The 24951-nt window shown below is 40.3% G+C and overlaps 1 long non-coding RNA gene across 1 annotated transcript in view; it reads right to left on the minus strand.

The window, feature by feature from the left end:
• LOC132015394 (uncharacterized) overlaps nt 1-24951 on the minus strand; it is a 68778-nt gene that overhangs the window by 42578 nt on the left and 1249 nt on the right. Inside the window, exon 2 of the long non-coding RNA XR_009403656.1 lies at nt 23492-23534. This is a non-coding gene — a long non-coding RNA (uncharacterized LOC132015394). The remainder of the gene's footprint in view (nt 1-23491; nt 23535-24951) is intronic.

The following is a 24951-nucleotide window of genomic DNA, read 5'->3' on the forward strand; positions in this document are numbered from 1 at the left end:
CTGAGTTGTGCTGTCCTCATCCTGAAAATCAGAGGGCCATATTGGTAGACTGTCAAAAATCCCAACCTCCTCCTCAGGTTCTTTCTTCTTCTTTGCTTCATGAAAACTGTCTGAAGCCAGTGAGTTCCAGGAAGCAGTGGAACAAACATTAACCTCTCTACTCTGCCCCAAGCCGCCACTTCAACCACAGGCATCTTCAGATTCCACAGGGAGGACCCAATTTAATTGATTTCCAGTAGCTCTTAAGGGTGACTTTGCAAAGCCAACTTCCTTTAAAGCAGAACTCCGTATCTTCCTCCCAAAGATGTTGTCTTGCATCAGTAGTGCAAAATGAATAGACTTTTCATGACAGTCCTCAATGGGAGAAAACACACTGGATTCCTCCATAGTAAATCCTGCAGCCACAGCTCATGGAACTCCAGAGCAATGAGACCCAACTGTTGAGCTCTGGCACTCTTGAGCATAATTAAAAGACTACAGCTCAGTGGGTGGCTCAGTGGGTTAAAGCTTCTGCCTTCAGCTCAGGTCATGGTCCCAGGGTGCTGGGATTGAGCCCCGCATCAGGCTCTCTGCTCAGCAGGGAGCCTGCTCCCCCCGCCCTTTGCCTACTTGTGATCTTTCTCTGTTAAATAAATAAATAAAATCCTTAAAAAAAAAAAAGACTACAGTGGTCCATGCCAATAAATGGATAAAATTATGTAAACTACATTATAATCTGGTGGATGATATGAGGCCAGTTTACAGAATTTCAGGCAAATAATAGCAATATTAGCAATAGAGCCTGCATGCATTGAAGTGGACATGACGTATCCGTTTCTATGTTAACATTTATTCTTTGCTACAGCCTTGGAAGTCCTGTTATCTCTGTTGTAGAGATGGACAAACTAAGGCTTCACGAAGCTAAATAACTAGATCTTGCTCTCTTTCTCATTTTGTTGTTGTTTGCTTGTTTCTAGAGCTCTCTCCCTACCCTCACCAGCTCCCAACACCTTTTTAAAAATTTTTATTTAAAATCAGTTCATTAACATGTAGTGTATTATTAGTTTCCGAGGTAGAGTTTAATGATTCATCCATGGCATATAACACCCAAGACACATTCAGAAGAACAAAACTGTACCACTTTTTTACACCAGACACAGGAATAAACTCAAAATATAAGAAAGACCTAAATGGGAGATAGGAATCCACCAAAATCCTAGAAGAGAACATAGCAGCAACCTCTTTGACCTCAGCCACAGCAACTTCTTGCTGGACACGTCTTCAAAGGCAAAGGAAACAAAGGCAAAAGGAACCATTGGGACGTCATTAAGATTAAACGTCTGCATCCCAACACATTTTGTATGTTGTTTCTCCTCTGTCACTGGACTGACTCAGAAAACCTTAGTACTTGGACAATAATAGGCTATCTACACCCTTCAGGTTTTGAAAAATACTCTTACATTGAGAATGACCTAGAATGTATGTTATGACTTAATCCACCCTTATTTTTTCGATCTCATCATTGTCCCTGGAGGCCTGGGGAGTGAGAGCTGCTGGTACTGGCGAGGCTCTTCTTCTATTATTTTTTGAGGAAGAGTGATTTTCTGCCACCCAATGCTTAGACAGATGTGCCTATCTCACCTCTCATCAATTTCACTTATTAACACAACCTGATGTGACTGAAAGATAAGCACACGTAAGAGAACCATATATATCTTCCCCCCAAACATGTGAGGCAGCTCTGATTAGCCGCTCTTACAGAGAACAACAGAATGTAGTATTTTCATGCCCCTGAGTCTTCCATTCTCAACACTTACGGAGCGGCTGCCAAACGCCTGGTAAGCCAGCAGTCACCCCCTTGTCTTGTGCTCCTGTCAAACATCACTCATGGCAATTGTCTTAGGTTTGCTTCCCCCCGGAAGCAGACCCTGAGATAAAGATTTGAATACAAGAAATGTATTTGGGAGTTGATTGCATAACAAGGGAATGGGGAGTCAAGATAAGGAACTAAGGTAAGCCAGTGCCTGGAACGTTAATAAGCAGGTTAGCTCTGTGGGCAGGTGGGGCTCAGGCCCACTCAGGACCCCTAGGAGAGTATGTAGAGCATGCCCTTGGTGTTGAAACTCTACAAGGATATTTTCCATCCATTCTAGCCAGTCCTCGACTATTTCCAGGATATTTTTTGAAAAAAAAATTTTATTTGTTTGAGAGAGACAGAGAGAAAGAGCAAGCACAAGCAGGGGGAGAGGCAGAGGAAGAAGGACAAGCAGGGTTTCTGCTGAGCAGGGAGCCCATCCTGGACCCTGAGATCATGACCTGAACCGAAGTCAGACCCTGAGCTGACTGAGCCACCCAAGCACCCCAGTTTCTAGGAGTATTAGGGACCAGACATTTTCTGCCCACCTGCCTGGCTGGCCCACACTACCTGCCAAGTTTAGAGGCCACAGAAAGTCCATAAGCAAGAAGGTTGCAGCTGGCTGTCTAGGAGCACTGAGCCTCTCAGGGCTAGGGGAACACATGGAGGGGTCCTGACAGGGTTGGCTGAGGTGTCCTTTCCAAGATGGTTCTCCACCAGACCTCCAGGCAGCCACCACTGCTCAACTGGGATTGGTAAGCATTCTCAAGCCTTGGCCATTTTGATTCTTGCTTTACTAATTTATAAATGTGAAGATTTTCTGCTCTAACTAGATAATAGGCAGATTATAAACTTTGATGACATGTAATAGAGCCTTGTGTGCTGCCTTTACAGTTTTCTAACAGACAAAGGGAAGTTTGGTGGGATGGGGAAGAGTACAGACTCTAATGGGAGGCTCCTTGCTTTCCCTCCCAGCCACTCACTGGAATACTTAATTCCTCCAGGTCTCAGTTTTTTTTTTTTTTAATCAATACCTTGGAACAAAATAGTATCCCATTGGTTTTCATGGGAATTAAGTGTCTGCCTATCTATCTATCTATCTATCTATCTTCTCTCATCTATCTATCATCACTTGGTAATACAAGTGTAATCTGTTATTACTATCAATATACTACACATAGTTTACAAAAAGAAATAGCAAATTAGTTTAAAACAGAAAAAGAGGTGAGAATTTAATAATTTTACTTCTCATTCTAATGGGAACTCCTAGTCACCCAGTGATTCAGTGGCTGTGCTCACGTAGCTACACTTGGTAATTCAAGAAGGAAATTTTGAAAAATAATTTGTCATTTCTCTAAAGGATCCTGGGCCCAATTTCTATAGCAAGGAAACAAACATATTCCTGTTTTTTGATGGACACAGAATGAACTCCCCCCTCCCCATTGAAAATGTGCCGGGTGTATTGTCCCCCAGTTCCTTTAAACCTGAGAGCTGCAAGAACCTCCTTTTTTACTGATTTCACCTATCCTTTTTTACTATTTCAACATCTTAAATAAGACAAAGATGAACTTGAGATCTAAAAAGTCTGCATTCTATAGCAATCTTCTCAAGATCTAAAACCACTGCAGATAGAGGAACATGCATAAGACAAGAAAATCCACCATTTAAATTACCCCCTTTCTTCTTTGGGAGATAAATCAAGCCAATAGGGGCATCTGACTTTGCAAGGATGTGTGCTTTCCTCAACCTACTGACTCAGCTCAGTTGCAGGCTAGGCAAAAAAATCAATTGGGTAGCCTTGAAGAACAGATTGTACATCTCCTTTCTTCTAAATCATAAGCTCGACGATCCTGCCCAATATATCACCAAGTAATGCTGGACCTCTCATTCCTTGTCTCACTGCAAGGAAATCCCCAGGAATCTCTAGGTGTATTGGTCAAGAAATATCCATATCCTGATGTTAAAGGCACTGGGAATGTATTTTCCTACCCACTTTTCCCCCTTCCCTTTACTTCTAATTAGACAGAGAAATACCCTAAAAGATACATGTCAACGCCCAGAGCAAGGCAGACAATAGTATCTGTAACCCATACAATACAGTCACCTTATAGTTCTGTTTCAAAAATGGACTATTCTACTCATACTGTGTTTTGAATTTTAAGTTAATTTCCCTTTGTAAGGGGGATTTCTGTGACAAAGGACAAGTTGTAAAACTTTAGGTGAGCTGCATTTGTTAATGGAGAAAACAAAAACCAAAACCGAAAAGTCCTTTTTAGCTTTGAAGTTCTATGGTGCTACAACCCTAGAACTCTGATGAGAGAGAGAGAAAGAGAGAAAGAGAGAGAGAGAGAAGTTTGGAATGAGTTGGAAGCTCACTACAGGGAGAATGTCAACTGGAAAAATAAAATATATTTTTAAAAGGCAAGCAATATAAAGCTATATCATATTTTTTTTCTTTTTTACAGGGAGATGCTTAGAAGTTAGCAGAGGTTCTCAAGAAACTAAGTGGCAGTGCTAAAAGTCAATGCCCCTGGTCCACCTCCAGATGTCAACTGCAGTGTTGATGGACAATTCCCAGTGTGAAGGCTTCCCTTCTGAAGCACTAGTTCACTTTGTTTAATTACTCCCCACCCCCCATAGAAAGCCAGAAAGGCAGTTAGAGTTCCCAGGAGCCATTCATAACTGACAAGGGACAAAATGCAAAAAGGAGAGATATCTCAGGCTCTTTATCCCCGAGTGGGTCAGTCCTGAGTATCTTCTACAGTCTTCCAAGTCCTGTTACCAGCAATGGTAGCTGCTCATTATCATGGCTTCTCTTGGCTTCATTATCTTCCCTGACTCACTTCCCTCACACTTCCAATGTTGCCTGCTCACCTCTCAAATACACTGCTTACACTAGAAACCTTGTCTCAGGAAATGTTTTGGAGGGAACTAAAGTCAAGATAACAAGTATAGTGAAAAAACTGAACAATAGATACTACCCAGAACCTGCCAGCAAGGGCTTTCTATGGTAAGTCTCCCCAAAGCATTAGTGCTACACTTATTTCCCAAGGTCTCTTTGAAACTTAAGAGTTCCTGATGAACTGGAGGAAATACGTGGGAGCTGACAAAACACTGAAGATTTATGAGAAAGTACCAAGGTATCAGGTTGTATCAAAGTGACTCATAGTCATCACAAGAATCAAATAATATATATAAACACACTTAAGGGCGCCTGGGTGGCTCAGTGGGTTAAGCCGCTGCCTTCGGCTCAGGTCATGATCTCAGGGTCCTGGGATCGAGTCCCGCATCGGGCTCTCTGCTCAGCAGGGAGCCTGTTTCCTCCTCTCTCTCTCTCTGCCTGCCTCTCTGCCTACTTGTGATCTCTCTCTGTCAAATAAATAAATAAAATCTTTTAAAAAAAACACACTTAATAAACAGGAAAGCAGGATAGAATCACTAGATAGTTTTAGACTTCTTTTAAATCCTGCTCTAAAGCAAGAAGAGGCAGAGATTTTTGCAAAGGGCCAGGATGAAAGGCAGAATAAACAGAGTTAGAAACCATGGCTTCTGTGGAAGGGCCATTTCCTTGAAAACAAAACTGGTTGGAAACAGTGGAAAAAGAGTTCATTTCATTTCTGAAGAGCTGCCTCCTAAGCCAGAGAAGGTAATGTTCTTGTAGGCAGTGGGGATCGAGTAGAAGTACCATTTCTCCAACTGGCCAGAACCTTCCTCAGGTTGCATTAGACTTTTCTATCAACCCCCATCCAGCTGAAACTGACAGGACTGGGATTTTTTGACATTTTAGATCTGGTAGTATAGGGGCGCCTGGGTGGTTCAGTGGGTTAAAGCCTCTGCCTTCGGCTCAGGTCATGATCTCAGGGTCCTGGGATCGAGGCCCGCATTGGTCTTTCTGCTCATTAGGGAGCCTGCTTTCTCCCTCTCTCTCTCTGCCTCCCTCTCTGCCTACTTGTGAACTCTGTCTGTCAAATAAATAAATCTTAAAAAAAAAATTAGATCTGGTAGTATAAAACCAGTCTTGGCCCACAGTTTATCCCTAACAGCAAAGAACTTCATTACATGGTGTGTATGTATAGCCATATCTATTTCAGTCATATATGTACCTGAACTCAATGGAAACTGATTCTACGTGTGCTCCAAGGATTCACCAAGGATTAAAAACCCGACTGAAGGAGGGGGATTTATCTTTGTATTCTAGAAGATGTAATAGGTTGAGGGCACAAAGCAAATCTTTCAAATATGGCAGTAACCTAACTCAGAACCCACCAAGTTCATCTGTCTTTTTGAAAGAGAGGGAAATTAAATGTGGGATAGAGAAGATGACATCAGTAAATAAAGGAAAGGAGGTAATGTACATGGATGGCCTTACATGTAAAGTAGGGAAGCATGGTGAACAACACAGAAAACAGTGGAAGGATACCTGACAGTCAAATGGACCACATGTTTAGGGAACTAGGGAAGGAGTACCAAAAATAGAAAAAGTCAAGGAAGACTAGGAAAAGATATATTTTAATATTGGTTTACATATACATTTAGTGAAATTCTGAAAAATTACATTTTATTTTTTATTGCTGAGTGTTGTTTTTAATTTCTATACTTCATGGCCATGTACACCATTCTTGTACTACGTAGGGTCTTCATCCGGACAGAGTTAGGGTCATGGGCTTGTGTGTGTTGGAAAGGGAGAAAAGTTTGGGGAGAAAGATTACAGAATAAAAAAAAAAGTTAACAACTTTATCTAGTAGATAACTCAGGACTATCAAACAGTGGTCTTCCATGCTTACCACTTCTATCTAGTTTTGTTTTAAAAGAAGTGGCCCTTCTAATGGAGACATGGTTTCTTTTTCTTTTTTTTTTTTAATTTATGTATTTGACAGACAGAGATCACAAGTAGGAGAGATGCAGGCAGAGAGAGAGAGAGGAGGAAGCAGGCTTCCCGCCGAAGCAGAGAGCCCAATGCGGGACCCGATCCCAGGACCCTGGGATCATGACCTGAGCCGAAAGCAGAGGCTTTAACCCACTGAGCCACTCAGGCGTCCCAGAGACATGGTTTCTAAGTCTTTGTTTACTCTCCCTTCCATCCTTTTCTCCTATTTCGTTTTTGTATCTCATTTTGATGTTTGCACAGGCTCATTTACAATTTTTTCATGCTCTTTGAGTGAAAAAAGGCAATTAAAAATTCTGGGATTCTTTTTCTAAGACTCTCACAAAGTGTTTAAGAACCCATTAGGGGGGTGCCTGGGTGGCTCAGTGTGTTAAGTCGCTGCCTTCGGCTCAGGTCATGACCTCAGGGTCCTGGGATCGAGTCCCGCATCGGGCTCTCTGCTCGGCAGGGAGCCTGCTTCCCTCCCTCTCTCTCTCTCTGCCTGCCTCTCCATCTACTTGTGATTTCTCTCTGTCAAAATAAATAAATAAAATCTTTAAAAGAAAAAAAAAAAAAAAAGAACCCATTAGGATCCATAGTGTCCTGGAGGGACAAAGGAAGAAGACAATCATACAAGAGGATGGGAGGAGGGTAGAAGATTCAATGACATGGTAGATTTTCATTCCAGAAAGCAGAAAGTATGTAATTTTGAAGTCCTTATTCGGCCTATCTGCCAAAACTTCTTTACCATTTTTGACTTAAAAACATTTGGTTTAAATCTTTCTTCTATCCAAAATTTCTTCCAATACTTGTAATTGATTCTCATATGCAGTAACCAATTAGCTCCTTACTGAACAATGACCTCCCCAATGTCAGTGACCATGGCAGAGAGACCAGTGCAGAATGGGTGGTTAAGGAAATGTTGCGTGGATGTCTCATGCTACTTGAACAAACATTTAATTAGTGCATCCTTAAGGCAAGGTTTTGTACTAACTGTATGATCCTATCATTAAGAAGTCCATAATCTAGTAGGATACAAAACTATAAGAAATATTACAAAATGTTGAAAACAGCCAACATGTTCTCTATACTCTCTTTTGTCTTCATGACACAGGCAACACTGACCCTAATTCCCCAGAAATCCTCCCTCTCCACTAACCAATTTCTCCACACCTCAATCAAAATGCTGGGGCTTCTGTACTCTCTTAGATGGCTCTATCTTTGGAGAAGTCAAAGTAGGTGATGGATACAGAACAGAAGAACAGCCCTCTTGGGGAAAAATTTTGTCCTTCCTTGTGTTTGGGACTTCTGTCTCTTTCAGGTATGATAAGACATGTGACTGTCAAACTCAGCGTCATACCAGGCAATGCATGCATTCCTCCCACATTTACTATGCATCTATCATGTGCTGGGCTTGGTCGTAGGCACTAGGGAAACAGGGATGGGATTGTTTCCAGCCCCTGCATTTCTGGGACACACAGCAATAATGAAATAAATATTATTCAGTCAAAACAGATAGGTGCTACTGCAAGCTTTTAGGATTGTGTAATCCAGGTGATGAGGTATTGTAAGGGCCTGGTGACAAAAACATAGAGGAAAGCAATAAAGTCTATATTAATTGACACTGGAGGTAGGGGAGAAAGCATATTTACTCAGTGTTCTGTGCAAAAGGTCATTGAATCACATTTAAATGAAATTACATCCCAGTTGTAACAGGAATATGATATATAACAATCCTCAGTGAAAGTAATATATTGAAAAATTTCTCAGTCACAAAACCCGATTAGATGCATTTCCTTTCAGCTGCCCCAAATCAAAACTTTTGTATGGTGTGGCCTGCTCTGCCTTCTCATGTCTTGAAGAGAACATTGCCTCTAAATCAGATCACCCAGCCTGAAATTCTAAGTTGGGGTGAAGTCTGGGTCCAGATCCAGACCCTTCAATTATTAGCAAGATGACTTTGGGCAAATGCCTTAATCTCCTTTAGCATCAGTTCTTCAGCTACAAAATAGGAATAATATTACTTTTTTCATGGGCTTGATGTGAAAGGAAATAAGATAATGTGTATGAAGTGCCCAAATCATGGTAAAATGCCCAAGAATTGATACCTACTATGACGGGAATGCTCATTACTGCTATAGTTACTGTTGATGCTGAGACTTACTACCAGATTGACATGGAGGCTCTTCCAGGTAATGCTGAACCTTTCATGCTGGGATGTGTATATCATCTACTCTGTCTCTTTGAATGTTAGTTCCTTTGGGAATAGGGACAACGCTGTTGATTTTTTGTTCCTTATTCTCTTTGAATAAGGTACTGCATACAAATATTGGACATGAGCTTTGGAGTCACCCTCCATATAGATTTTATGAATATTTATAGGTCTACTTGGTTTTCCCAATTTTTTTTTTACTTAGTTGGTAATTAATTTCTTTTAAGAAATTGTCCACTTATCTTAATTTTCAAAATTTACTGGCATAATTTTTTCTAACATTGTAATTCTAAAATTTTTCCTACATTAGAATTACATCTTCTTTTGTATTGTGCATTTAATTTCTTGGTTGCTTTTATTCCTTAAGACAGAGAGTGAGCACAAGTGTGCGTTGGGGGAGGGGTTTGTGGGCAGAGGGAGAGGGAGAGAGAGAATCTTAAGCACACCCCAAGCCCAGTGTAGTGGGGGCTAGCTTGATTTCATGACCCTGAGATCATGACCTGAGCTGAAATCAAGAGTCAGACACTTAACTGATTGAGCCACATATGTGTCCAGCGTTTTTGTTCAAATATATAATATATTATATATATTTTAAAAAATATATATATTTTTAGAAGCCATATCATGACCACACCTGAAGGTCAGCATAGATTAGGGGTAGCAGGACTGGTAGGGGGAAGAAGTGGTTGACTGATGAATCCCACTTTCTCCCAGGTGACAATAGTTGTTCTCAAATACACCACATCTCATGCCTATGCTAGGTTCTCTTCAATGGTGCTTGTGGCCACTGGCTACAAGTTTGAAGGGACTACAGACAGCCGCAAACAGACACGGAGGTCCAATAAGAGGCGTCTGTGTGAAGCCATGCCAGTTCCTCCTCCTCAATCCTTCCCCAAGCATCACCATTCATTATCATTTATTTCAAAAATTCAAAGGCTGGAAAGTTTAATGTGCAAATCAAAGACCAAAGAAATATCCGGCTCTCTGCTCAGTGTCCTGATGAATGTGTTAAAGAGAAATGTGATTAGAGAAGTGATAGATTTAAGCAGGAGATTATGCAGCCGATTCATGTTTTATGGATTCTGGGGGAGTGGGGGATGGGCAGTAACAGTGCTCTTCTGAATGATAATATTCCAGAAGTCACCAGCAGCTTATAACATTCCGAGAGGGAGGGGACCTAGGGGGTGGCCAGGTGTCCCTCACCTACAGTGGGGATATGGATAATACTTTCAGTTATTTTTATCTTTTGTTCAAGTGGAATATTAAAAGACCTCTATAAATGTGGAAGGAGCGAACTGTGGAGAAAATCAGCTAGAAGGTCACCAACACAACTGGCAACATTAACTCTAAAAGTTTTAATCCCTATGGTAGGCATGACAGAGAAGCAAGGAAAAACATTTGTTTCAAGCCCAAATGTGGAAGGCAACATGATGTTTAGCTACCCTGCTGATCTCCTTGTTCTGGTCAGTCATAAAGCTTCTGGAATCTGAGCTCCTGGAGGACTATACGTGTGCCTCTCATGCTTCCATTACAATTGTAGCTTGCCTATCTATGGCGCCATTACTTTACCAAGCATTTTCTCGTATATTACTTCAGTGGCTTTCCATGTCATCCCAGGAAAATAAATAGCACAGGTATTATTTTCTAATCTGTCCATGTGAAAAAAGTGAGGCTCAAATATTCAGAAAACTTTCTGGGGTTTAACAGGTGATAACTCTCTGATGAGACTCAAATGAAACCATGCCTCTGCCTGTTTACTTGTGGTTGTTTGCTAAAGCAACGTGCACAATTTGAATGACTGTTCTTGCTCAGTAAATTGTGGGTAATCATACACTTGGCCTGGGAACAGGGAACAGATGTAACATACTTAAGGGCCTAGCTCTGGGTCTCACGGAGCACGGGGCTCAGCAAACAGGAGCTCTCATTATGAGCCAAATCCAACATGGCCCTCCAGCTTGCCTTGAGTCTGCCACTGACATCATTAACCAAGAGTTACCTAACAGAACAAATATCATGAATGCATTAAGAACGATGCCAGAAAAGCAGTGTAAATTAATGAAATATATACAACCGTGAAATATTCAGAACAGCTAGACCTAAAAGGAATTTTCAGAGTGGTTAGGACATGATGCTTCCCGAAATCTAGAGAATAACTTCTCATGTGCTTTCCCTGAAATGTACTTGTGTTCTGAACACAATTGCCTGGGGGATAGGAAACATAGCAGAGGTTATTTCCGGAGGATTAGCAGTTTTCTCTTCTTAATCACCATGGCAGTCTGTGCAAAAGCCAAGATGAAATGAAAGCTGCACCGTCCCATCCCCATTTTGCAGCCAAAATATGGGTCTATATTGCCAGGCCTCTTCTGCCACCTTATGAGTACTCTGATTTTAGGCAGGAAGGGATGAGAAGCAGTAGTTCATGAAACCAAATCTAATCTCCAGGCCCTGGCCTAAAGGAAGGATTTGGAAAGAAAGAGTCCCCACACTGGCATTTTCAAATCAGACTGTGGTCCAGCATCTCCCCAACCGTGTGAGCAGATCCATAAATAATAAGCAAACAAAAATCTGAATTGTTATTTATATTCTTCCCAGATATGTGCCTTTTATATGTATCAGTGCACCAGTGTTCTAGGAAATCACTTACACAGGCACAGCTAACAAAAATTCTACATTCCCACAGCTGGCCAAACCATAACAACTTGGTTTTATCCACTAGGTAAAATGCGGCATTCTAAGCAAGAAAATTCTACTACCCTGGTAGGGCCATGGAAATATTTTGCCAGCAGTACTTTCTCACTCTCTGGGAACGTTCACAAACTTGAGTAGCACCTTATTAATTCACACAGCACTAATTGGGAGGATGCGGTGGTGAGAATTCTAGAAGAGGGATACGTACAGCATAGTATCAAGGTGTGCAGACCTCTATCAAGCCCTGTGTTCACCCATAGGTAAGCCACGCAATCTGTTCACCTTTATGAGTTAGCAAGCTGGTGGCCATCAGTTCCAGGGTCATGGTCTGCCTTTGGAAACATAAGACCACAGAGGGTTTAAAGACAAAACAAAAGCAACTGGATCCTGCCTGCTGATTCATCATGTACTCATCCAAATGGGATGAATAAGGCAGAGAATCTGGAGATATGCTTAATTAGAAACAGACAAAGGGATTCTTGTTAATATTTTTGCCTGGACAACCAGGGTTTCTGTTTGGACCATTGCATTCAGTAATTGAGGCTCAAAGCTTTTTATTTGATACATTGATTTTACCTGCTGAACCAAGAAAGCTGGTTTTCATCTTATAGGCATGTGATGAGATTACAAAATATACTTTCCATGAAAGGAACACAGTGAAAGGAGCTGCATTAACCCTCCTGATTTCACAACAAAAAAGAATATTGGGATGAGCCCTGGAGTAGAGGATGAATGCATGTTCCCACCGTGTGCGTGACTCTCCTATCAGGATGTAGACCAGCCCCAACTAGTTCCCCTTACTTGCTTTTAGCCCTGAGTTCAATGTCACGTCTGATGCCAGCTGGATGATTTCAGGCAAGTTCTATAAACTCTGAAAAGCTTTGTTTTCATATCCATAATTACCTCTCGAGGTCATGATGAAGATTAAATGAAATATTATGTGCAAAGTGCTTAGAAAGGTGTCTAGTATTTTAATAAATTCTCAACAATTTTGGTTATCTTGAAAAATCATCATTATCACTAGGAATTGTGAGACTGTGAAAGAAGATAAAAGTATAGTCTTTACCTGGGAGAATTATAGTCTCTACTTTGGAAGATTTGGAATCAATGGAGATGTCAGAGAAATTTCCATGGAGAAGACAAATTGATATAGAAATAGACAAACTGATAAGAAAATGTGGCAGAGATTGGAAGCCCAGCTGGGGATGTTTTCTGCAGGTTTCTTGGAATGGCATCACTGCCAACTACAGATATATATTGAGGGTCTACTATGGATGTGGACTTACCCCACTTATTTGACATACACCCTAGGTGTATTAGAAGTATTGACTCAGTAGGGTGCAAATAGGGAGGAATTTTTTTTCCCTTGTCATGGCCCTTAAACCTGCCACTTAGAATTAAACCTCACATGAAATCTCAAGTGGATTCCCCACTTCTCTTGTCACTTTCACTTATAATAAGTCTCATTTGGGGAGACTTTTTACAAGCCCAGTGTTTTCTAATACTGTTTTCTAATATCAAGATTTTATTCTCTCAATAGTTTAAACTCTTTGCCCTGAGCTTCCATTGGACCCGAGCTTGGAAACCTGCAGGGGGAAGTTGTGGTGAGCTCAGTGTTCTCACTGTGCCCTTGCCTTCTCTTCCACCCTTCCTTCCTGGTCATTAACTGGCTCCCTTTTCCCCAGCATCAGAGCAGGGAGGAGGACAGGGAGGGGCAGGGAATATTTCGTCAGATTGGTACAGTTTTAATCCGGCTTTGGGACCCACTGATTGTGGCTGATGCCCAATGTTAGCTCAGAGAGTTCTCCTTGCTGATACCACATTGTGTTCTGTTTCCCAATGTTGGTCACTAACCCTTTCTCTCGGTCACTGACCACTCCTTCCTGGGCCCTGCTCTGACCACAGGCTTGCGTTCCAAGCTATCCTTTTGGTGGGCCCCTTTTTGTGATGACCTGAGCCAGTTACCACCTTCTTCACACTCTGGACCCACATGCTTATCCTAGTGTCCCCTGGGGCTGGATCTACCCCCCCAATACCAATCGCCTCTCAAGTCAGCTTGTCCCCTTAAGAGAGCTAGGTACCCTGTCGCCCCCAAACTCCAAAGGACCCTTGTGGATCTTCACAATTTAATTCATTTCAAGAATTTATTGAGCTCCTACAACTTGCCCAGCACTAGTCTAGGTACTCATTATAGCAATGAACAAAACAAGGACCCCATCCCCATGGAATTTGCATTGTAGAGTAGTGAGGTAGACAATTCACTAAAGAACTAATACATTATTGATGAATTAGACTATTATTGATGTTAGGGAGGAAAATGAAGCAAGGGGAGAAGATGGGGATCACTGATTACAATTTTGAATGATCAGGGAAGATGTCACCAAGAAGAATTGCAGGGGGCATGCTTGTCTGATAAAGACTTTCCCCAGATTTGACACCAGTCTCCTAGCAGTGCTGGGGCCCTAGTTGCACAACTTCCAGGTGGGGTGAGCAGTTCGACCCCCTCTTGGCTGTATATTCCCTTCCACAAGTGGTGGGCTTGAAGCCAGGGAAGCACACTCTTCCATGTTTCTCTCTCTCTCTCTCTCTCTATTTTTTTTTCAAAGAAATTCTGTTTCCTTTACATAGCCTCTTATATATACTTAAAGTAGTTGATGAACAATGATTCAAAAATATCATCCTTTGGGAAATACTATATACATGGCCTAAACTTCATTTTTTAACTATGCATGAATATTTCATTTCTTTTGTTTACCACCTTCTGGTACCCAAGCCAAATTCCATCACAATAGGAAAAGTCTTGCTGAACTTCCTACAAGATACATTGACCAGATTGAGGGTCAGTCATTTGATCAAAGTCCCATAGATAAGAGACCACAGGGATTTGGACCTAGTTTTCCTGTACATGGTTTCTTCTATTACATCATGGTAGAAACTTCAGAAGGTATAAGTCAAACAAACAAGTAAACAAAACAAACCCAACAAAGTAAGAATACCTATCAAACTGTGGCTTCTGCCCACCTCAGCTTCCTAAGACCAACCCTTAACATTCAGGCAGCAAGTTGTTACACCAACTCTGCTCTCAATTTCTCTGCTTTGATGGGGTAATTAAAAAACAAATCTTTGAAATGTTTTTATAAAGGATATGCTCTGGTTATGTCTCAAGCTGAACAGGTAGTTCAATTCCTAGAACAGCTTGCCTTTCAGAATAACAGCTACTACCATCTACTTGTTGGGAGAGATCTCTTTCATTAGCAAAGGAAGAAGTGCCTTTATCCTTTTAACAGCATCAACTTCTTGTCCTCCCTTTTGTAAGGGCATATTCTTGTCACCAAATCACATTTGGATGCTTCTTCTCTATTGCCCCAAATGATGTTACAGGGCTTTGAAAGGATCATCATGCACAGTTGAAAATTAGTTCCAACTAGAACTTGTAGAGTTAATTATCGATTCAACCACCTGTATTCAGGATCATCAAGAAGCTGGTCTTAGGAGATATGGCTGGTAAATAATTGTGATAATTTTCTCTCTAAATTACTTACTAGACTCTTTGTGTACCTTAATATATTTTCTTGTATATATACTTATTATTACTCACTGTCTGGCAGTGAGCAAAAACAATTACTAACCTCTACCAGACCTTCACAGTTTACAGAAAACTTTTAAAAAATCTTATCTCATTTTACTCTCATTAAACCATGTGGGATTGACAAACATCATCCTGCTAGCCCTAGCTGTCTAGGTCAAGGATGGAGAGTGGCCTTAGGTAGCTTATCACAATGCCCGTGATAAAGCCTTGTATGAAGAACTTCACCCCAAATGGAAATCAGCTGATGCCTATTAGATTTCACCCTAGGGAAGTTAAAATTGGGAAACCAAGGCACTAAGTTCTGAGTAGCTGAGCTGAAAGGTCAACTGGACTTGGGACTTGTGGCACCCACAGGGGACAGGTGTAATAGGGATAGATAGATATCCCTATAGATAGATAATAGGGATAGATAGAGGAAGGTTGTTTGTAAAAAAAAAAAAAAAAAAGAAAGAAAAGAAAATAGAGAAAGCATGAGAAAGAAGAGCCTCAGTAGTAAGGCATTTCTGGTTCCCATTTTCAGTTCCTGTAGGGCTGGCTGCTCTTTGTTTCAGCTTTGAATTTCTGTAAGATACATCTTTTGCCCGATAATAAACCCTCTTTACTTGAGCTACTTCATGTGGATTACTGTTACTCACGGCCAGCAGCCTGAATTGGAACAATCCATTTTACTGACAGCTTCTTCCTAACTGCACACAGAATGGAAGCCAAAATCTTTATCATAGTCAAAAAGCATCCCTCACCCCAGACTTCCACTGTAACTTCATCTTTGGCTCTCCCCAAACTTTACATTACACTCAGCCAGTTTGCTCTTCTTTAGTCCTCTTTCTCATACCATGAAATGTAAGCTCCACAAACGGCAAAAAAACGTATTGTCTTGGGCACTTTTGCATTTCCAGAGCTTAGCCCAATGCTCAGTATATAGTAGAAACTCAATAAGTAGATTTTTAATAACTACTAAGAGATAATCAAGAGCTCAAAATCCATATCTGGTCTCACTGTACTCATTATTCTGTATTGCTTGGTCAACCAATTGCCAATTTATTTGTTTTTAATTTCTAAATTACAAAATCTATATTTATCATGGACATCCATTAACCCATATATACACATTTATGGAGCTCAAAGAGGAGACATAAGAGCTACAGTGTTTCTGCAGGCATCACCAAGATATACTACAGATTTATAAAGAAAATCCTTTCTGGAATCCAAAACAAGGAACAAAAACAGCACTAAATACATTTAGCAAAACATGGGTAATAAATATCCCCCTTACTAGAGTCTTTGTTATTGTTAAACTCAAAATTTACAAACTAGCCACTTTTTAGGTAGAAAACACTAAGCAGTTTAATAGAATAGTGGTTTGTTGTTGTAGCTGTTGTTTTTTAATCAAAGGCTTGGAGGAACATTTTGGAAATGTTGCCCTGAACATTACTAACGGTCTAATAACTTAAAATTACACCATATGCTCCCAAAACTGAAGTCCATCTTCTTCCCTTTTAAGTGCAAGAAACATATCCATGTCCAAGAAGGGGTTGGCCATGGGCCAATGGGAAAAACCCCAGGGGTGCTGAGGATTAACTTGCCTCCTATGTCTCCAGAACAGAAATTGCTGAACTGCCACAAGCCCTTATTTGAATGCCTGTGGCTGTGCAGGTGCAAATTGGATCAAAATGTCTACCAAGTGATGTCTCCCCAAGCAACAGGACAGGCACCCTCCTGGTGGCTTGCTGTATATCCCATCATGTAAGACATTCCACTAGCCCAGTCTTCAGTACAGTGCCATCAAGATTTTTACTGAATTTCCTCAGCCAACTTCAAGCTCCCCAACACCAGGGTCTGAGACCTGGTTGTTTTGGGGTCCCCAGCATCTGGTCTCATATTTGGCACATAATTGCCTGTAATAAGCTCCACGAGAGGCAAAATTTTAGCATGGTTAAGAGTTCAGTTTCAAATCCTGGCCTCACAACTTGTTATGTATGGGACATTGGCAAAGTTGCTTTGCAGCCCTTTTCCTCAGTTTTCTTACTTGTAGGAGGGGAATTAATAGTACCTCCTTCATATGGTTGTGGTGGTGATTCACTGACATGGCTCAAGATAAGCACCCCATAGGTGCCAGTTGTTGTTGTTTTTGTTGTTATTCAGTTTTTGCTGAATGAATGAAATGAATGAATGTCCTTACAGACTTGCCAAGTCCCTGATTACTGCTTTGACCTCAGAGTTCTCAGGAGCTGCTCTCCATGGTAGTTTCCAGTGCTGTTGGAAGCCATTGGGGGAGATCCTCAGCACCACAAATGGGAAATCTAGAGGCCATTGATAGGCTTGTGTTACGAATAGAAGAGAAAAACATGGAGAATACTAAAAGGGAAAATTTTGCCCATGACTTGTTGAATAGGCACTGTGCTTTGTTCTCCAGCCTATGAGATATGAGCATTGTTCTGGACACCGTTGCCATCAAGAGAAATGGAGACAGGTGGATGGAGAAAAATATGGAAGGGCCTGGAGTTTATCTTTCCCTATCAATGAGTCAATCTGTAATTATTGAGCACCACCATGTGCTAGGCCTTCTGCCTGATGCATCAGAAGCAACCTCTGTTCTCATGGAGCTTATAAGTAGGCAAGGAAGGTAAACATTCAGTGTTTAACAAGTGGATACAGCAATATGAAGGCAGAGCAAGAGCTCAGTGCTATGGCAGAATTTAGCAGTGGGACCTGGCCTAGTTTAGGGTATCAGCAGGGTTTCTGGAAGACAGTGATGCTTTAATTAATACCAAAAGACAGAAGGATTAGTTCGATGAACAGGAGTGGGGAGAATGTTCCAGGCAAAGGAAAGTGCAAATGAAAAGGCCCAAAGTGGAGGAAGATAAAGTGTTAGAAGAACTGAAAGAAGGCCATTGTGTCCGAAGGACAGAGCCTGATGGGCAGCATGGTGGGAAATGGGGCCATGAGGGCAAGGACTGTTCCATTCCTTTTGCCCCCTCCCCCCCTTTTTTCCTACCCTCTCCTGTGCTCAGTCTCCAATCTAGAAATCCTCAAACTTCTCACCACCAAGAATCTCCCTTTCTTTTCATTCTGCTTCTGTCACTTTTGTTTTTTCAAATTTTGTTTTGACACATCTCTTCAAATACACAGCACTTTTTAAGACATGCATTAATTATCCCATTTTAATTAAAATCATCTTTAATTGCTAGTCACAGCTTCTGATCAGAATGAGATAAACAGTGTTATCACACAAAGCTGATGGAATTTCAGGGAACAACACATAGATGTGACAGCCTGTTAAGGTAATACTAGTACTCATGAATATTGGTTGAATACTTGCTCTTGGTCAGATACTATGGTAAACACTTTCTATGTTTTTCATTTTCATTTAATCCTTCTATGACTCTAGGAAATAGCCGACTTTCTAAAAGAGGCAGTTGAGATTTGGAGAGGCTAAGTAACTTGTCTGAATTCCACAGCTAACAAGGAGGTGAACCTGAGATACAAATTCAGGAAGTGTGACCTCTGATTCCACACTTTTAATCCATATCTGGTTTCTGGTCTTGCAGATGTGTTACAAGGAAGTCCATTTAATTTTTAATAATATTAAAAATAGCCCTAACATTTCTCTCCTTCCTCTCTCTACTTGATGCCTTTGAAGATAGGTCAAGATTTCCTGAGGGTTTTCCCATTCTTGGGCAATTGGTCTTGCTTCCAAGCATGGGCTATTGGACTTGGTTGCAAGATTCACAAAGAAAGAACCAGATTCTGGAGTCTCAGCACTACATGGCCATCAGTAGAGGTAGCCCTTTAAAACCTTTAACTTGAGTTTCTACTTCAAACTTGGAGAAGGATTTTATCTAGACAACTAAGTTAATTTGAGAAGCTTTGCCAGTGTGTTGAAGATTCCCTGTGATTTTGTTGGAAAAAAAGTCCTCAGTTTCTTTTTTGCACATATAGTACTTAAAAATCAATATCACACAGAGCAGTCATCTGATTACAATAAGATTCATGAGGAAGAAAATAAAACACCAATGTTCTCTGCACAGCTCTAACTCTATGCTAATGAATCAAGTTAAAATTTCCAAATATCTCTAAAAATAATGATAGATGGATTATGTGGTGTCAAAATTATGATATTTAAGTTGGTGAGAGAATTCTAGTACTTCAAATTGACAAGTTGTCCATTTTCTAATGAAAAACAATACATCAAAGAAATTATTTGCACCATGCCCAGACAATTGTATTAATCTATTTGCTCCTATGGCAACAGAAGATGAAATAAGCTAAGCCTATGTGGTTAGGTATAAAATAAACTTGCTAGAAGCAATCATTTCAAATTAAAACTAAATTATCAGGTTTACTTCCAAAAAAAGATAGACAGAAATAATGCTATAATAATGGCTTACATATTCCACAGCATTATGTTCTTACAGTTCTGCATAAAACTAGGAGGGACATCCTTACCTTTGAACTCAGGTTCCTGTCTACAGCTGGATCTAGGCATTGCTTCTCATGAATGCATCGCCCACACAAGCTCCAAACAATTGATGCAATTTGGAGATGAGTGAACTGAAGGTACTGAGTACTGTAGATGTATAGAATTAGCAAGGAGGTAATTTAGCTAGCAAAACAAAGCTATGCTATGCTAAGACACACCAGCAGAACTCAATGAAAGTTGAGCCCATCAACTCTTGTGTTGGTAATGTTTAAAGAAGAAAAAAAGAAAAAATTCTGCAAAGGGAAAGGAAGAATTCAAACCAGCAAACTTCACCAAACAACCACCAGATGTCTGGCAGACTGCCAGGATCAGAATGCTAAAACATGCCTTATCTCCAAGGTCAAGGAACTGTTGTTATTTATCTATCTATCTATCTATCTATCTATTTATTTATTTATGAGAAAGGAGCTTTCCTTTCCTCCTTCCTATTTCTTAAATACCAAAATACTTGATGAAAAAGTCTTTTTTTTTTTTTTTTTTTTTTTTTGCTGGTGGGAATGCAAAAATGGGTTAGCCACTTTGGAAGACAGTTTGGCAGTTTTGTACAAGACTAAGCAAGTCTATCATACAATACAGTGACCCCACTCCTTGGTATTTACCTAAAGAAGTTGAAAGTTGTCCACACAAAAATCTTCACACAGATGTTTAAGTAGCTTTATCCTTAATTGCCAAAACTTGGAGGTTATCAAGATGTCTTTTGTGAGTGAATGTATAAACAAACTGTGATACATCCAGACAATGGGATACTATTTAGTGGACACAGAGGAAACTTAAATGCATATTACCAAGTGAAGGAAGCCAATCTGAAAAGGCTCTGTACTGTACAATTCAATTACATGGCATTCTGGAAAATTTAAATCTATAGAGACAGTAAAAATATCAGTGATTGCCAGAGGTTTGGGAAGAGAGAGGAATAAACAGGTGGAGCACAATGGATTTATTGGGCAATAAAACCACTCTGTACCATCCCGTAATTATGGATACTGATCATTATTTGCCAAAACACAGAGAAGGTACAACACAAAGAGTGAAATCTAATGTAAACTATAGATTTTGGGTGATTATGATATGTCAATATCTGTTCATCAGTTGTAATAAACGTACTACCCATGTGCGGGATGCTGATGGTGGGGGAGGCTTTGAGTGTGTGTGTGGAGGGGATATTTGGGAACTCTGCATTTTCTACTCTACATTACTATGAACCTAAACCTGTGAAGACCTTATAATTAAAAAAAAAATAAATATTTCAGAACTGAGTTTCCGAGCAAGGATTTTCCATAAAACAATGAGACAAAATGAAAATTGTCATGGAAATGAGTCATAAAGAAGAAAAGTAAAAACCCATATTAGAATTGTAGAAGAGAACTTTTGGCTCAAAATCCCGGCATGAAAGAGCTTGTCTCACTTAAAAGTAGCTTTGCACATTCAGTACAAAGACTGGGAAAGACTGGGCTCAAGGCAGCGGGAAATAGAACATGTGGTGAAGAAAAGGAGGACGAGGAGGGGGAGGAGAAGAACCTGATCATTCTCTCCGTGAGGCGAAGAAATGACTAAGCTTAGATTCTCCATTATTCTTTATTAATTCTCTCAGTAAAAGTTTTGAGGGCCGGATTCTGAGAATACAAAACCAGAAAGTCAACTCTTATCCCCAAGGAACACATACTCAATTGATAACCGTGATTGCTGTTTTCTTTTCAGACATGAGTTTCCCCACTCGACTCATCCTAAGGATGATCATTCATATCTATCTTCCCCAAATCTTCACCCATTCCCTGAGTACTCTGGGTTTTTTAAATTTAGGAAATGTCAATCAAATTCCATCTCACCTCTAGATATAGCCTGTCCCTCTTCCCTTGGGGTGTGTCTTGCCTTCCTTACACCAACACAAAACTCATCTTCTTTCAAATACCAGCTCACATGTCTCAGGCTTAAAAGACTTTCTTAACTATTCCAGCCAGCATTTACTTGGTATATCCTTCCCTGGACTTATTATTTTTTACTTTTTTTTTTAAAGATGTATTTATTTATTATTAAAGATGAGGGGAGGGAGAGGAGCAGAGGGATCTCTAGCAGACTTCCTGCTGAGTACAGACCCCAATAAGACATGCAGCTCAATCTCACTAACTCCAAGATCAGGGCCTGAGCTGAAATCAAGAGTCAGAGGCTTAACTGACTGAGCCATCCGGGTGTCCCAGACTCATTCTTTATGATAGTCAGTGTCCTGGATTCTCAGTGAACCATTTCATATGTGCATTCTTGGTCTCCAAACTCAGGCTGTGAGCAATGGAACATTCTTTGCCTTATGAACATTTCCCACAGACTGTCAGAATGCAAGGCACAAGAGGCATTCACACATTTGTTAATTGATTTATATAAAATTGTATTTCTGCTAATTAAAGCTTACCACTAAAAAGTGGGATGCTGCTTTTCCAAATGAAATCCATGTAACTATTTATCTCAGAAACTCATAAGTGACTTTAATAACAACCTTTGTTAAATTCCTTTCTCCCTGATCAAATTCCAAACACTGACAGATGAGGCAATCCCATGATGTTAAAATTAAATACAGGAGCCATTTGTGGTAGCTGCTGTCAGGTGAGATATTTTATATGTAACTAGAGCTCAAGGAATGATTCAAAAAAAATTTTTTTTTACATTGCTTATTGTGAACAGGAATTTACTGATAATTCCATTCGGTTTAATAAAATTAAACATCTCTAAACAAGAAATAGCCTTGTCACCAATATTGGCTAATAAAGAAAAAATTCTACATTTTAATAAAATGAATAATATACTTTATACTTAGGGAAGAGAAAGACATAGGAGTTTACATTCCTACTAGTGAAGCAGTGAATATATTTAACCGGAACTATTAAGAGACAGAGAAAATAAAACACCCCGAAGAATACATAACATAATCTTATTCATTCCTAGGGAATCCTTAATCCCTTTACTTTGCAAACTTCCTTCATTAATTATGTTTTTTCACACTCCAAATTCTCAATAGTTCACAACTGGATGCTCACAGAAGTTCCCCCACTTATTCCCCATAACAACAACAAATTTCCACTAAAACATCACACAAATGTACAAATAGGTACTCCCAAGCAACTCCAGTGTGGAAAAAATGCACTAGAGAAGATCTCAAGTCTCAGCCTCCAATGTGGTGTGGAAGACAGAATATAGAGCATTTGTATGTATTTTACCCACCACCCCAAATCCATATAAATAACAGAAAATATATTTTTTGAAAGAATAAATATATGACTTCTGATCTGGATAAGATAGCATAAATGACTCTCCTTGTTCCTCCCCCATGTTCCTCCCATAAACTTGACTGCTGGAACCGGAGCATCTCATTGTCTTCTGCTCTTGGACTGAGATTTATACCATTGACTCCCCTGGTTCCCAGATCTATATATCTCTATCTGCACTTGTATCTCTCTCTGTATCTATATCTATACCTACATACCTCTGCTCTTGATTCTGTGACTTTGGAGGTGAATCCTGACTTACACACTATTAAATATAGCCGCAAACTCTAGAAATAATGCAACAGACTATAATAGGAAAGTTCAAAGGTGAGAAGGGATAGTCCTTCTGCTCAGGTACATCAGAGCTGGAGAAACAAGGCATTGTGGCAGGATATCACAAACACATATCCATAGCAGCGGATGGTCCAGATCTGGAATCTCCTAACTTCCAGCCTAGCAGCAGAAGACATCCCAGGTACCTTCCTCCCTTGGATCAAAGAAGGGACCTGCTGTTGACAAACAACTCACCCTGGGGAAGTACTTTCAATCCTAGATGCCCTCATCACTCACCTAAAGTCATCAGAATCCTGGTCAGAGGAAGTGCCTTTCATTCCTGCAAGGGAACCAGCAAGGATTAGTAGAAGTCCCAGTGGCATTAGACAAACCAACCAAACCAAAATAGCACTAAAAAACCTTTCATAACTAAATTACCACAGGACCTGTAGCTTACAAAAGTGGGCTATGACTTGTATGCTGAATCTAAACAAGGTAACAAGCTTTCAAAAATAGATTTAAATAGGGGCCAGGATCTTTTAATATAATGTCCAGGATATAATAGACTAGCTCTCGTCATATCAACAACCAGAAAAATCACAACATGAATAAGAAAAGACAATTATCATATGCCATCATAATAAATCAGATGTTGGAATTAACTGACAACCATTTTAAAGCAGCCACATAAATGTGATTTAACAAGTAAAAGTATGGGTGCCTGGATGGCTCAGTGGGTTAAAGCCTCTGCCTTCGGCTCAGGTCATGGTCTCAGGGTCCTGGGATTGAACCCCGAATCAGGCTCTCTGCTCAGCAGGGACCCTGCTTTCCCCTCTCTCTCTGCCTGCCTCTCTACCTACTTGTGATCTCCGTCTGTCAAATAAGTGAATAAAATCTGAAAACAAAACAAAACAAACAAACAAAAAAACAAGTAAAAGTAGGGTGCCTGGGTAGCTCAGTTAAGCATCTGCCTTTGGCTCAGGTCATGAACCCAGGATCCCAGGATTGAGCCCTGCATCAGGCTCTCTGCTCAGTAAGGAGTCTGCTTTTCCCTCTCCTTCTGCCCCTCCCTGCCCACTTGTGTCCCCCACCATGCTCTCTCAAATAAATAAATAAAATCTTTTAAAAAACCAAGTACAAGTAAATTCCTTTGATGCAAACAAAAAACCATGGAAAAACCTCATCAAAGAAGGTTTAAAAAAAGGAACTTAGTGGAGATTGTATAAAAAATGCAATGGCTGAAATTTAAAAATCTCTCCAGAAGGATCAATAGCACAATAGGATAGAGGGAAGAAATCAGTGAACTTGAAAATGATGTCATGGGTTGAATTATGTGCCTCCCAAATTTGTATGTTGAAATCCTAATCCCCAGGACCTTAGAATGTAATGTTGTTTGGGGATAGACTTCACAGACATAATCAAGTTAAAATGGGTTAGAGTAGATCCTAATCCAGCATGACTAATGTCCTCATAAAAAAGGGGAAATTTGGACACAGAGATATGTACATAGGGACAATGTCATGTGAACATGAAGATAGCCATCTATAAATCAAGGAGATTTATCAACAGATCTTTTCTCATAGCCTTCAGAAAGAATCCTCTATCAGCATCTTGATTTCAGACTTCTAGCCTCCCAAACTGTGAGGCAGCAAATTTGTATTGTTTAAGTCACTCATCACATGGCAGCTTCAGCAAAGTAAAGCAATGGGACAATAGAAAGAAGCCAGTTTATGCAGTGAAGGGAAGAGACTACAAAA

Source organism: Mustela nigripes, chromosome 4 (genome assembly GCF_022355385.1).
Source record: "Mustela nigripes isolate SB6536 chromosome 4, MUSNIG.SB6536, whole genome shotgun sequence".
NCBI classification, from domain to species: domain Eukaryota; kingdom Metazoa; phylum Chordata; class Mammalia; order Carnivora; family Mustelidae; genus Mustela; species Mustela nigripes.